The 14,292-nt window shown below is 39.2% G+C and overlaps 1 protein-coding gene across 1 annotated transcript in view; it reads left to right on the forward strand.

The window, feature by feature from the left end:
* The first annotated feature begins 241 nt into the window (after nt 1-241).
* Nucleotides 242-14,292, forward strand: part of ARHGEF33 (Rho guanine nucleotide exchange factor 33) — an 85,689-nt gene continuing 71,638 nt past the window's right edge. The window contains exons 1-2 of the mRNA XM_025355033.1: nt 242-352; nt 6,117-6,189. The gene's annotated coding sequence lies outside the window, so the exon portion shown is untranslated. The remainder of the gene's footprint in view (nt 353-6,116; nt 6,190-14,292) is intronic.

The raw sequence follows: 14,292 nt of genomic DNA on the forward strand, positions 1-14,292 counted from the left end.
TTTTACTCTTAAAATATTTAACTTGTATTGCTATATTAATAACTTTTCAATGTACAACTTTTCAATTTTCTAATACACCAAAGATATTCCTCCTAAATGGGTTTCTTCCTTTTACTCATTGAAACTAAATGCAGTTCAGTTATTTGATTAGTTGATGCTAGAATTTGACCTGGAGCTTATATAATTAGAAGAGACACTAGTTTTCATCATTTAAAAGCCTGGTTAGCATACTACGGTCTCGTTTCAGGGGAAGTCAAACCTCTCTACTGCTTCTTTTTATAACCTTTAAGTTAATTCAGAACCCAGATAAGCCTTGATCTGAGGATGATATAACCACCGCAAGCAACATGGGGTAAGTATGCGCTTTTATAGGCTTTAAGGGGCACTGAAAGGGGAAACAATTTTATAAGAGATGAAAACCCATCAATCCTTACCATATGGTGTATTAATTTAAATTCGATATATGCTAACATTTATTTAAGGTAGCCATTCAAAGAAATAACTTTTATTTAAAAGTTATAACAATTTGTAAAACCTTCATTTATTTCCTTAATTTTTATATTCTGTCTTAACTGCGCTTTGCAGGTTATCAATAAACTGGAGACTGAAGTTGTTCTGCATATTAATAAATATAGTTGAAGCTGAGTTAAATTTTGAGAGCAGTCTTAAAGAAAGGATGCTAGGCAGCATAAATCTGACATGGACATGCCTCTTTGGGATTAAGAATAATTAAAGAATGAAAAAGATTAGGGATAGAGGGAGATTGGTTTATTCCTTTCTAACACAGAAAAGAATAGAGGAATCTTCAGCATTCACTCCTCCATGTACAGAACAAAAAACACATCCTGATTGGAAATGTGTACTGATTAATTACATGGGGGCTTTATTGGTGAAACATAATTCTAAGCACTTCATGGGGCTTTGGCATGTAATGAGAAGAACTGAGTTTCACTTAAACACTGTCTTTACTTAAGTGAGAATAGCATTCTATTATAATTGGTATTGGAATTATGTGAGTTTTTATATGCTGAAATAGTATTCTGAATATGTAGAAATCTCTCTTTATATCACCCTTTTATATTTTTAATAGCCCCTTTTAATACAAAATCATATTGCTGTAAACGGGATAGCTATTTCATTGAAGGCTACTTCTGAAGGATTCAACATAATGATCAGAAATTTATACTAGATAAAAAAGTTTTTGATTAATATTTATTCTAAACATTTTTCACAAACTTAATTAATTAATGTCTACATTTTTCATACCATGGGCTCTGAAAATGCAATCTAAACTCATTTGAAAACTTGGAGGCTTTTGAAAGAAGATGATCATACTATTGTGTTTTTTTTTATTTTCTTCTCTTTTTTTAGACAAGGTCTCACTTTGTCACCTGGGCTCAAGCGATCCTCCCACCTCAGCCCCCACAGGTAGCTGAGACCACAGGTGTACACCACCACACCTGGCTAATGTTTGTATTTTTTCTAGAGATGGGATTTTGTCATGTTGCCCAGGTTGGTCTTGAACTCCTGATCTCAAGCAGTCCTCCCACTTCAGCCTCCCAAAGTGCTGGGATTACAGGCGTGAGCCACCATGCCCGGCCTTATTGTTAACTTTTTCTTAATTCCCTTTATTTACCTTCCCTTTTCTCTGTGTATAAGGGTGTACTTCAATGTAGCAGGCCACTAATAAACTAAGCAGTGTGGATACAGAGATCAACTGATCTTCCTCCTTCCCTTTCTCTCTCCTTTCCTCCCTTCCTCCCTCCCTCTTCCTTCCTTTCTTTTTCTTTAATGACGGCAGTTCTTAACCTTTTTGGTGTCAAGAATTGCTTTTAGAATCTTCAGAAACCAGTCCACCATTTCTGCAAAAAAAAAAAAAAAGGTATAATTACACAAAAGTTTGCATACAATTTCAGGAGATTTACAGGTGACCTGAAACCCTGTTCCTGGGACCACAGGTTAAGATCCTTAGATTTTGAGTTTAGGACTGGAGTATGATTTGTTCAATATTTCTCTTTGGATTTTTATAAATGTAAGAATCTTTAAGTTCATAATTCTTGCGAATCTTCTCAAGGACAGTGTGGAAGATTCCCCACCCCCCACACACGCAATTTACATGAGTGTGAAACATAGTTTAACCAACATGCATCACATTACTGCTGCTGGGCCCCAAGGACTTGACTAATCACTTGTTCCTTTAGAGAGTGCCAGGAATCACCTTGGGAGTCACGGACGGAAAAAAACCCTCATTATGTTATTTGTAAAGCACTTTGAATGCCCCAAATAAGATGAACAAAACAAATCATAAATGCTAATATTACAGGAAGCACTCTTCTGATTGGTATGTTCGTGATTATTTTGTTGTCTGTTCGTGCCTTTATTGACAACAAGACAGGGTAGTAAGTATTAACATCTGTTTGAGTCTTCCTAAAATAATCAGAAAAAGAGAAAGTGGCAGCGAATCGGATTCTCAAATGTATCCATTTGAAGAAATCTCTAGAATTTATTTCCTGAGAATGAGGGAGTAACTGTTGTGGATTTGTCTTTGGGGCCTACTTATCTCAAATGATTTGAGGATATAATTCCCTTATATGGGGCAATGCCAGCCCTTTCCACCTTTCCCCAGGCTATGTTGGCATGGTTTTAGCAAGCAATAAAGAAGCAAATACTGGAAAATTCTTACGCTCTCTAAAAAATCTCCTCCTCATAAATTTTCATTGGATTTCTTATGGAGTATGTGAGTAGGTGGGGTGGGTAGAGATGATGCCTAACGGTGGTGAATAGATAACTGGGGAAAAACCTAACTGACATCTGCTAAGTACCGTAACACCTGGGCAAAGGATGAACAATGGGAAAGAAAGGATGGCTGTATTTCTTTTTTGAGATATTTTTTAATGTGCTTTCCCCATCTCGTAGCAGGGTTAGTCAGTGCACCCCCAACTGACATATGGGAAAAACAAAAGTTAAGGTTCTGCTAAAATTGTAGAACCAACAAGTTCATTATTATAGCATATTTAGCCTCCTTTTAGTCTTCTGGTTCAAATAAGTTTAGAGTAATTTTAAAAATTATCTTATGGACATATTTCCTCCTTCTGAATCTGAGAGTGACTATCCAACTCTTTTTCTTGGGTGAAGCATACGTTTGGCTCATGGAGCAACCTTTGAAATGTTACTTCTATCTGTGCCCTCCTTTCCTTTCTAAGAGTCACTTCCCTAATTCAGGTCATCATCATCTTTTACTCGGGTTATTAAAGGTGCCTGCTCACTGGCCTCTCTGCAGCTGCTCTTTCCTCTACCATGCCACAAAGTCATCTTCTTATCAGAGATATGTGATCTTGTTATACCACTGCTTAAACATTTTCAATGACTTATTCTCTCCACTGCAGAGCAAGCTCCAAAGAAGAGATTTAAGGCCCTCTATCTGCCCCCAATCTACCTGTCTAACCTCACCTTTTACTCTACCTGCCTTGCTCCCTAGGGTTCCTAAGTCCACCTAGGCCTTGTGCTTTGTTCCTCTGGTAATCCTTTTTTTTTTTTTTTGAGACAGGGTCTCACCCTGTTGCCAGGCTGGAGTGCAGTGGCATAGTCTCGGCTCACTGCAACCTCTGCCTCCTGGGTTCAAGCAATTCTCCTGCCTCAGCCTCCTGAGAGCGGGGACCCACCACTATGTTTTTGTATTTTTAGTAGAGACAGAGTTTCAGCATGTTGGCAAGGCTGGCCTCGAACTTCTGAGCTCAAGCGATCCACCTGCCTCAGCCTCCTAAAATGCTGGAATTACAGGTGTGAGCTACTGTGCCTGGCCCCTCTGGTGATCCCCTTTTGACCATTTCTACATATCGTGCAAAGCCTGGCTCAAATCCTATCTTCTTAATGAAGCTTTCTCTAATCCCCACAAGGGAATATATCTTTTCTCTGAAAATTTTAGGCATTTTACACTTTTCTTTTTCATTTGTCACAATCCATGACATGTTACAGTTATTTGTGTGTCTCGTCTTCCCTACTAGACTGGAAGCAGAAACAATGACATCCTTGCATTTCTCCCAACACCTGGTACAATGCCTTTTATATGGTATATGCTTATTAAATACTTGTTGAATGCATGTGAACTCTGTTTAAACCCCTAAAAACTTAATTTTAGGCAAACTTTCTTCTTTTTTTCCCGATCGAGTTGCCTCGTTTTCCAGGTTTCTATCTGAGGAGCTCAAATGAGTGAGTAGTATCTAAAATGTAGGCAATTCAAGGGAGACAGGGCACAAACAAGGGCTGGAGTGAAGACTTCTGAAGTCTGAAGACTGAAGACTTTGTTGTTAATTAGCAGAAAGCACATGTAGGCTCCAAGGAAATATAAGAAAACTTTCCAGAATTAAAAATCGTTCTTGCCAGGCTGACTCATATCTGTGATCCCAACACTTTAGGAGGCCGAGACACTGGGATCACTTGAGCCCAGGAATTCAAGACCAGCCTGGGCAACATGGCAAAACCTCATCTCTACCAAAAACAAAAAACAAAAACAAAAAATTAGCCAGGCATGTTGGCATGCACCTGTAGTTCCAGCTACTCAGAGGCTGAGGCAGGAGGATTGCTTGAGGCCGGGAGGTTGAGGCTGCAGTGAGCCACGATCACACCACTGCACTCCAGCCTGGGCTTCAGAGGGAAAACCTGCCTTTTATTCAAAAAAAAAATTTTTGCTTTTGGGCTCTGGATAGCTTCCTAGAAGACCAGCATATCAGTAAGGATTGGGTTAATCTGTATATGCCGGGGTTAGGGGGCCGGGGGGAAGAATAGGGGCTTAAACAAGCTAGAAGTGTATTTCTCTCTTACATTAAAAACAAACAAACATACAAACAAACAACCCCACAAAGGTAGGCAGTCCAGTGTTGTTAGATGAGTTCCTTGGTGTGAGGCACCCAGGTTCCTCTCATCTTGCTCTTCTGCCATCCTTAGTATATCAACTCTTGGTCCAAGAAGGTTGCTAGGTCTCCACCTATCTCACTGGTGTTCAGCCAGCAAGAATGAAGAATGGGGAAAAAAGGTGTGTTCTCCCTTTTAGGAAACTTCCCAGTGGTCACTCAGTGTTTCTCCTTGTATTGCATGGGTAGAAATCTAGACTCATGGTTACACTAGCTGTGAGGAAGAGGGGGAATACAGTGTTTCAACTGGGTTTCCAAAAAAAAAAAAAAAGAGAACGAATCCTGGATGGCAACTAGCAGTGTCTGTCAGAGCCAGTATCCGGCCTTACATGGCCTCTTATATTCCTTTAGACAAAGTACAGCATTATGTACAAAAGTAATCTTTTAAGAAAAAAAATCTGTTAAGTTAAAGGAAAAAAAGAGCAAGCCAAGCTGGGAATAAACAGATTCACCCAGGATAAAGGCCTCTTGATAAAATGACAAAAGGTGACCAAGTAAGGCTTTGCCCCTCCCCGCACTCCACATCCCAGTCTCCCTCCCTCTGGGCTTCAGGTCCCTGACTCTTCACATCCACGCTGTGAGGCGAGTATTACTATTACTAAGCCAATCATACAGGTCAGGAAACCGAAGTCCAGGAAGATTCGGTGAATTGGCCAAACTGCCTGTACTGCAGCACAAATTATATAAATCACAGAATGTTTTCTAAATAGATTTGTTCTTAATTTTGAGTATAGATCACTTCGATTGGCCCCTAAAGAAAAACCTATTACAAACACATTTCACTTGTCACTTGAAGTAGGTGATTTAATGTGGAATATTAGAAAAGACTCTAGATTTGTGGCTTTCAATATTTTAAGGTCGCATCAACTGCTTTGAACTCTTCTGATTCAGCAATGCCCCCAAGCCATGTTGGAGTTCTCTAGCTATGTTTTTAAATACATAGAAATTTATTTTTAATAGTCCCCCAAACATATGAATACTGAGGTGATTGTACTTACTCAATACCAAGTGACTTAAAAATTAAAAGACTAAAAGAAACGAAGACTTTTACTTTTTTACTGTATATGTTTTTTACCTATTAGAAATTTATAACAACAGTGAATTGCATATATAATGAGAACTTTTAATTACAAATTATAGGAAAAAAAATGATGGGATAAAATGCAAGGCAGCTATCATTATCAATGGCATTTTGTTTTTTTATAGAACTTCTAGAGAAAACAAGAAGAAGACTTCAAAAAACATGCTGTGATGTCTCCCAGTGGAGACAGGGCACGAGGTGAGTGAAAATTGTAAAGAACTGTTTTCTAATAAGAACACAGGCAAACTGAGAGCTTAGCTTAAACCAGTGATCATTCTTGAAGCAGAAGTATTATAAATTTCTTTGTAGAATTTTATAACACTTCTTGGTTTGATAACCATCAAATAAACAAATTGTGAGATTACTTAATTAGCTAGCAGGAAGGGCAAATAGCCACCTTCTAAACCAGCTGTGTTTCATCAGACTTGATTGCATATATGAATGCTTATAGCATTGAGACAAGAATGAACTATGTTTTTGTTTGTTTGTTTGTTTTGTTTTGTTTTGTTTATACAGAGTCTTGCTCTGTCGCCCAGGAGTGCAGTGGTGTGATCTCAGCTCACTGCAACCTCTGCCTTCCAGGTTTAAGCAATCCTCCTGCCTCAGCCTCCCGAGTAGCTGGGATTACAGGCTCACGCCACCATGCCCAGCTAATTTTTGAAATTTTATAGAGACAGGGTTTCACCGTGTTGGCCGGGCTGGTCTTGAACTCCTGACCTCAAGTGATCCGCCTGCCTTGGCCTCCGAAAGTGCTGGGATTACAGGTGTGAGCCACTGCGCTCAGTCATACTATGTTTTAATTAAGTTCTATTTTGGATGTCTTTGATGATTGCTAAAAACAGATGACATTTACTTTCCATTGAAGTGATGTATTCTGAGTTCCTACTTCATGCCGGGCTTTGTCACTTAATAACCATGTGGGCTAGGTAACTATTATGCCCACTTGACAGTTGAGGGAGCATAGGCTTAGGTAGATTAACTTTCCCAAGTCATAAAACGAAGTAAGTAGCAGAGCTGGGACTGGAAGCTAGATGTCTGACACACTTAAGAAAAAAGTCTCATAATTTAAAACATTATTTTAAATTTCAAAACCCAAAAGTGCTCATTGTAAAATAAAATACAAACGTGATCATGACAGAAGAGTTTAAGTAAGATTTAAAAGCCCGTCCTACCCCTAACCCCATTCCTCTTTCCAAGCATAACCACTGTTAGTAGTTTGGTATAAATCCTTCCATATCTTTCTTTTTGCCTAGCGTAATTTTCTTTTTTTGAGACTGAGTCTCGCTCTGTCACCCAGGCTGGAGTGCAGTGGCACAATCTTGGCTCACTGCAACCTCCATCTCCCGGATTCAAGTGATTCTTCTGCCTCAGCCTCCCGAGTAACTGGGACTACAGGCACACACCACCACACCCTGCTAATTTTTGTATTTTCAGTAGAGATGGGGTTTCATCATATTGGTCAGGCTGGTCTCAAACTCCTGACCTAGTGGTCCATCCGCCTCAGCATCCCAAAGTGCTGGGATTACAGGCTTGAGCCACCACACCTGGCTCAACCCAGTGTACTTTTCATCGTACAGTTGGCAAGAGAAAGATATGGAAGGATTTTCACAGTATCACACTTGAATGTATGAAAGATATTCACACTTTTCACAGAATCACACTTTCTATCTACTTAAATCAAAAAACAGAGGAGGCTGAATTTACTATATATCTTTACTAGAATAAGCATCTACCTCTACACAATAACTGAAATGCTCATTCAGCTAACATTAGGCATCTATCTGCAGAGACACAAAGAACTCTAGAACTCACTCTCTGTTTCCCAGGGACTCACAATCTAGTGCAGTGGTTCTAAGTTTATTTTTGAGAGAGTAATTATAGACTCCTTTGAGAGACTGCTGTGAGCTCTGAACTCTTTCCCAAGAAGAAAATGAACCTGTACAATTTTGCCTATAATTTAGAGGATTCGTGGAAACCTTGAGAGTATGGACCCCTGATCTTGTAGAAGTGAGACTTTTAAATGTATAGTTTGATAGAAATACTATAATGGAAATGTAGACAAGATTCTATACCACAGCACAGAAAAACAGGGCTTAACTCTCCTGGGACATATCAAGAAAGACAGGGAAGAATGACATTTGCACAAAATTTTGAAGGACATTAGGAGTTTGACAACTAGCCTGGTGCAGGGGAAGGATGTCCGCAGAGGGAACAGCCCCAGAAGCTAGAATCGATGGGGAACCATGACTGTCTTTGTGATAGGAGCCCGGTGTGTATGGGAGCGACTAAAGGTGAGTCTGCAGAGCTGGGCAGAAGCCAGAACTCAAAGGGGTTTGTCCGCTGGTTTAGGACATTTGAACTTCAGGAGTCACGGAATGATTTTGATCAAGACTTTCATCGGTAGGCAGAAAGTGTATATTAGTGCATGGCTAAATGAATCATCATGGGAATAATAATTTGGATGATGGAATAAGGTATAAAAAGTAGATAAGACTATTTGATTCTGATTTTGGAGGGGATCATTGACTAAATGATATATTATTGAAAATATATATATTGCTAAAATAAAATGGAATTGATTGCAAAGTCATTGCTTTTACAAAGGAAGTTGGGAGAATAAAGTTCTGAAACTGTATGAGATAAAAGGGGTATATGTCAAACACAAAATTTGGGCAGCACATTGACTCCTTGGCTGCAGTAAGTCCCATGCACAGATTAGCTAGTGTCAGTCACTCAAGGTGGATCGCTCGCTCCTGATTTAGCCATTGTCATGCCCTCTGCTGTCTTCCAGGCGCTCCAGATGGGCCATGTGACTTCCTATTGACCCTTCCACCTACAATGAGCAGGAAAGAAAAAAAGGGTCCAGTGGGTCAGGCTTTTAACATCTCTACATTAAGCATGTATTGCTTTTATAATTGAGATTTGAAAGCAATGTAGTATAAAGCAAGGCTTGCAGACAACATCATAGCTGATTCATTTCTATTTGGCTGTACTTAACCTGATATACTTAAAAAAAAAGGAAAATATTAGTTTTATGCTCTACTTCTTGGCAGTGGCTTCATAAAGTCTCAAGGATATTTCACTGGATAAATACTTATTATTTATTATTCAGTTAAATATTTTACTTATCAGATACTGTAAAGACTTGGAAAAGTAAACTGTACATGTATTGCATATGCTATTTTACGTGTATAATGTATCTTATAAAAAATTTTTTAAATACAAAGAATCATTTGGTCTTTGCCAAAGGGTAGTGCTCTGAAAGGTTTCTCAGACATGTTTAAATAGTGAGCTTTGTTAAGCCAAAATTTACAATTTAGGTGAAATAACATTGATTTTTCCAGTTTGCCTTTTCTAACTCATTAATTTTTTTAAAAAAAGAATGGTCTTCTTGCTGTTAATATGAATAAATAAAGTTCTGTGGGGTCTTTTTAGGGAAAGAAATAATTGATTATAAACATCTCCTGAAATTAAATTCAACTCAAACTTGTGTTGAGTGCCCACTGCAAATAGTTCCCATGTCAGAGGAATGTGAACAAATGATTTAAATGTAGTTATCTTTAAAAGTCCAGCTAATTTTGCAGTCCCCTCCATAAAATATCTGAACATTAAAAATATTTGATAATTTTTTAATTGCTGAAAATTAAGTAAAATTGTTAGTATAAAAAGTAAAATTGCTAATATAAAGAGTAAAATTGCTACTATAAGGAGATATGCCATGTTTATTCTGAGGCTTCAAGTCCAGCACTCTAGGATCATAAGATATTACGCTCAGAGAAGTAAGCCAGCACCAAACAGCAAATACTACATGAGCTCACTTATATGTGGAATCTAAATAGTCAAACTCATGGAAGTCAAGAGTAGAATGATGGTTTCCAGAGGCTGGGGGGTGGATGGGTGAGGGGGTGGAATGGAGACATGTTGGTCAAAGGGTACACTTTTCAGTAAGACAGGAGGAATACATTTTTGAGATCTATTGCATAACAGGCTGACTTTAGTTAATATATCGTATATTTCAAAATTACTAAGGGAATAAATTTGAAATGTTCTCACCACAACAATGACAAATATATGAGGTGACAGGTAGGCTAATTAGCTTGATTTACTTATTCTATGTTGAATACACATATCATAACATTGCACTATACTTTCTAAATATATACAATTATAATTTGTGGATTTAAAAAAAAGAAATTAAAAAAAGAATCATTACCTGCCAGATACAATGGATATGAATATGAAATGGTCAGCTGGGCATGGTGGGTCATGACTGTAATCCTAGCACTTTGGAAGGCTGATGGGGGAGGACTGCTTGAGGCCAAGGAGTTCAAGACCAGCCTGGGCAAGAAAGCGAGCCCTCGCCTCTACAAAAAATAATTTAAAATTAGTCTGGTGTGGTGGCGTGCACCTGTAGTCCCGGCTACTTGGGAGGCTGAGGTAGGAAGGTTGCTTGAGCCCTGGAGATCAAGGCTGCAGTGAGCTAGGATTATACCACTGCATTCGCTCCAGCTTGGGCAACAGAACAAGACCCCTCTCGAAAAATAAATAAGTAAATACGTAGAGACTATTGCCTATAATTCCTGGTAGGAAGAAATACTAATAATGCAGTCTGAGAATGTAGTAGAAGAGGGATTGACTAATTATGACTTAGAGGATAGGGGCAAGCTTCATAGAGAAAGAGGCGCTTGAATTGAGCCCTGAAGGATGAGAAGTATTTCATTAGAAAAAGAAAGATATTTGAGGGATAGAAGATGGGAGGAACAAAGGCACAGAGGCATGAAAGTGTTTGGTGAAAGGCATGAACTGTGATAATCTACACATGTATATCACATATACTAACTACTAGAAAGTTTTATTTGAATTACTCTGAAATAGAGGAACAAACCAAGTAAGTTCAGCTAGTCCAGTCACTAGCTGTTACAAGCAGCAAAATTGTATCAACCAATGTCTAACTGGCTACAGGGACACACCAGGAGCTCCACCCAGACAACCTCTCCAGATTCTGATTAGAGGAGCAGTCCCACAGGATATGGGGAGGTAGTGATTTGCAGAGCCGACGAGGTGGAGTTAGTAAGATGGGGTTTCTGAGATTTGAGATTAAGGTCCCACAGACAGAGCTGAATTAAGATACCTGAGGCAGAGTAAAAGTCTGACACTTGCTTAAACAGATTTTCTTTCAATATCTCACACTTGAATGAAGAGAGGGTGATCTCTTCCTGGAGGAATGGTGGAAGAGGAGGCTCCTGAGAGCAGTAGTCAGCTCAGCTTCCTGTCCAGGATCAGTAAAGTTCAGCTCTGACCTCACACCGGCTACACCACTCAGCAAAATGAAAATCCCGCAAGAAAACCAGACTGTCTTCTTTGAAGGCTAAAGGCTTTTTGGTGACCATGTGTTGCTATTCAAACCTGCATTTAGGATACCCTACTCTCACCCCAAACACACACACACACACACACACACACACACACACACACACACACCTGCCCTCAAGGGGCTTATCGAAGCATTTCTTTCTTTTTATTTATTTATTTTTCTTATTTTTTCATGATCAGTAAAACTGCCAGAAGGAAGCATACCATTCAATCACACAAGAGACTTTCCTGAAGAGAAATCCTGATAAACCTAGTTTTCTCCCTCTCACATTTCCGGGGATGTTTTAGCACCTCTGATAAATTGGTGCCAGGGCAGCTCCTTCATCCCACTCTAACCCCAACTTTAGGCCCAGAGTTGCCAAGCAGCTGGTTGCTGGTGAGCTCCCTTCCTACCCACTGCTGGGCTGAGGCTGCGCTGTGGATGGGAGCACTCCATTCTGACAGCTGCAGCAGTAACCAACTCCCGGGTGGGGCTCACTTCTGAGCTCGGTGCTTCAGACCTTGGAAGCTAACACATCCCTATCCTGGAAGACCTTTACATCTGGACTCCTCAGGAGACTTCTGCATTTGCTTGTTCTCTTATCTCTACTGATCTCAGGCTAGAGCTGAACTTCCAGCTTTGTACTAGGACCAAACTGCAAAGCATAGCAATAATCACCACTAGAGACTTATGGTCATTCCAGAGACTGAGCTAGCAGACTCAGAGAGGATAAGTAATTTTCCCAAGGTCAACCAGCTATTTAAACCATGGACTTGGGATTTTAATTCACATCTTCCAGACTTCAGACTCAAATTCTCCATTTCTACTCCCTATTAACAACTAGCATGGCTCTCGGTGTTGCTCTCAACTGGCTGAAGTATTAGCTGAGAACAGATTAAAGTGTGTTTTTTAAAATCTCTCAGGATTCAAAGGAATAGAGTCATAATGTTGATGACAGGCAGTGAAGTTGATATATTTGGGCAAGGCATCTGACCTGACGGCCATTTTATACCACTTACTTCTGAGGTCTGCCTCGCTGAGATGAAAGACGTGTTATCCGATTCCATAATCATCATCTGTATATAAGAAATTGGGACTCTGTAGTGAATCATTTTATTTTTTCTGTCAAAACAGGAGCTTATGACGTAGCCAAGTCACTTTTCCTCTCTGGACCTCATTTTCCGTATTTGTAAAGTGACAGGGCTTGGCTGGCTGATCTCTGTATAATCTTTCCGTTTGATTTTCTTTACCACTCTACACTGATTCCTTAGCCCATATTGCAAGTAGTTGTGGTGGGTGCAGTTTTGTTTCGTTTGATCCTTCCGAACTGTGAGATTGGTTTATTCATTTATTCAGCACCTATTTATTCAAGGCCTATTCTGTGCTAGACACTGGTTTAGATCTTGGGGAATACACAGTGAACAAAAATGTCCAAGCCCTCATGCGGTGGCGCTGATAAGCCAAGATGGTCAATGAGCAAAGAAATATATAACATTATCATTTGATTGGTAAATGTTGTGGAGAAAAATAAAGCAGTGAAAGGGAGATAGGGCATAGAGGCCAGGACTCCTCTCTTATATGTATGGGTCAAAGAAGGCCTTTCTAATAAAGTGACATTTAAGCAGAGACCTTAGATCTTTTTTATCCTTGATGTCGGGTAGGAGGATATTGTCAATTTGAGAAGGCTCTGAAGTTGCCAAGAGATAGGAAAGAAATAGGCCTTGGTGGAGATAAATCATAGCTTGAGGTTCAACCTAGCTCTTGCTCCTCACACTCCTTATAGCCCAGGATTTCCACAAATGAGCTTCTCTGGGCTTCTATGATTCCAAACAGTCTTTTAAACATTTTAATGACTTCTCAAATGTATTGCATCTACTTATTTATTTAATTGTTACCAATGGACAATTAACAGTACATTAAAACTAAACTATCATAACTGAATTTACAGGATTTTAAGAAGCAGGGATCTGTTTTGCATGTGAATTTTACATCCAGATTTATACCACACGCTAAAGGAAGTACCTAAGCTAAAAAATGTATAGGAAAGAGTTAAAGATGCAAGGACTAGGCTGGAAATACTATTTTCAAGGGATGGATTTTTTTTTTTTTTTTAGATTTATTCTGCATCTACTGGCTTATTCAAAGCCCATCACATAATTTGTTTTGGAGACAGGAGCATCCAGGAACAGATGAATGGCAGACACTAGGGGCCAAAGGCAAGCCCTCCAGGTGTTAAGAGGAAAGAAGTGGACAAACACCAGGCAGTGAGGATTCTAAGGTGCATTCCCAAGTGGGTGAAGGAAGAAAAGGATTGAGTTTGCTTCTAAATTTAAAACACTAGAATCTAATATATATAACAAGGGCTAAGCTATTGCAGATCATCCTATTTTATGACCCTGCAACTCTGCTAATGTCCTTTAGGGCCTAGATAGAACACTAAATCCCTTTGTTCTATTCTCCCAGTCTGGATTTTCTTCTACCAATTATTTCTCCCTTAATCTCTACATCCATGATTTTTAGATGCGAGAACACCTTATCAATTAATTATCAATAATTCATTAGTTGAGGGGGATTGTTTGCTGGATAGTTACCACTGCCAGTGTTTAGGACAGTGTAGTGTCTTTGTCAACAAGCCTTTATTGAACTTCTACTCTATGTTAGAATATATCCTATGTATCAGGCATAATAAGAGGTGGAAAAAATAGCCTCTTTTCTCAAAGAAGTTTACAATTAACTTAGAAAATGAAATTATTTACATAAAATGAATAACAGTAGAAAAATTTGTTTTGATTCCTATTGAGTTTTATAGTTATTCCAAGAAAGGAAAGATAATTTCCTATTGGATTGAAGGGGAAAGTTCTAGAGAGGGAATGGGCCTGCATTAGACTTTGGAGAATGAGTAAGGATTTGTCCACTGGAGTGGGGTGAGCGGGGCAGACCAGGCAGCA

Source organism: Theropithecus gelada, chromosome 13 (assembly GCF_003255815.1).
Source record: "Theropithecus gelada isolate Dixy chromosome 13, Tgel_1.0, whole genome shotgun sequence".
Taxonomy (NCBI): domain Eukaryota; kingdom Metazoa; phylum Chordata; class Mammalia; order Primates; family Cercopithecidae; genus Theropithecus; species Theropithecus gelada.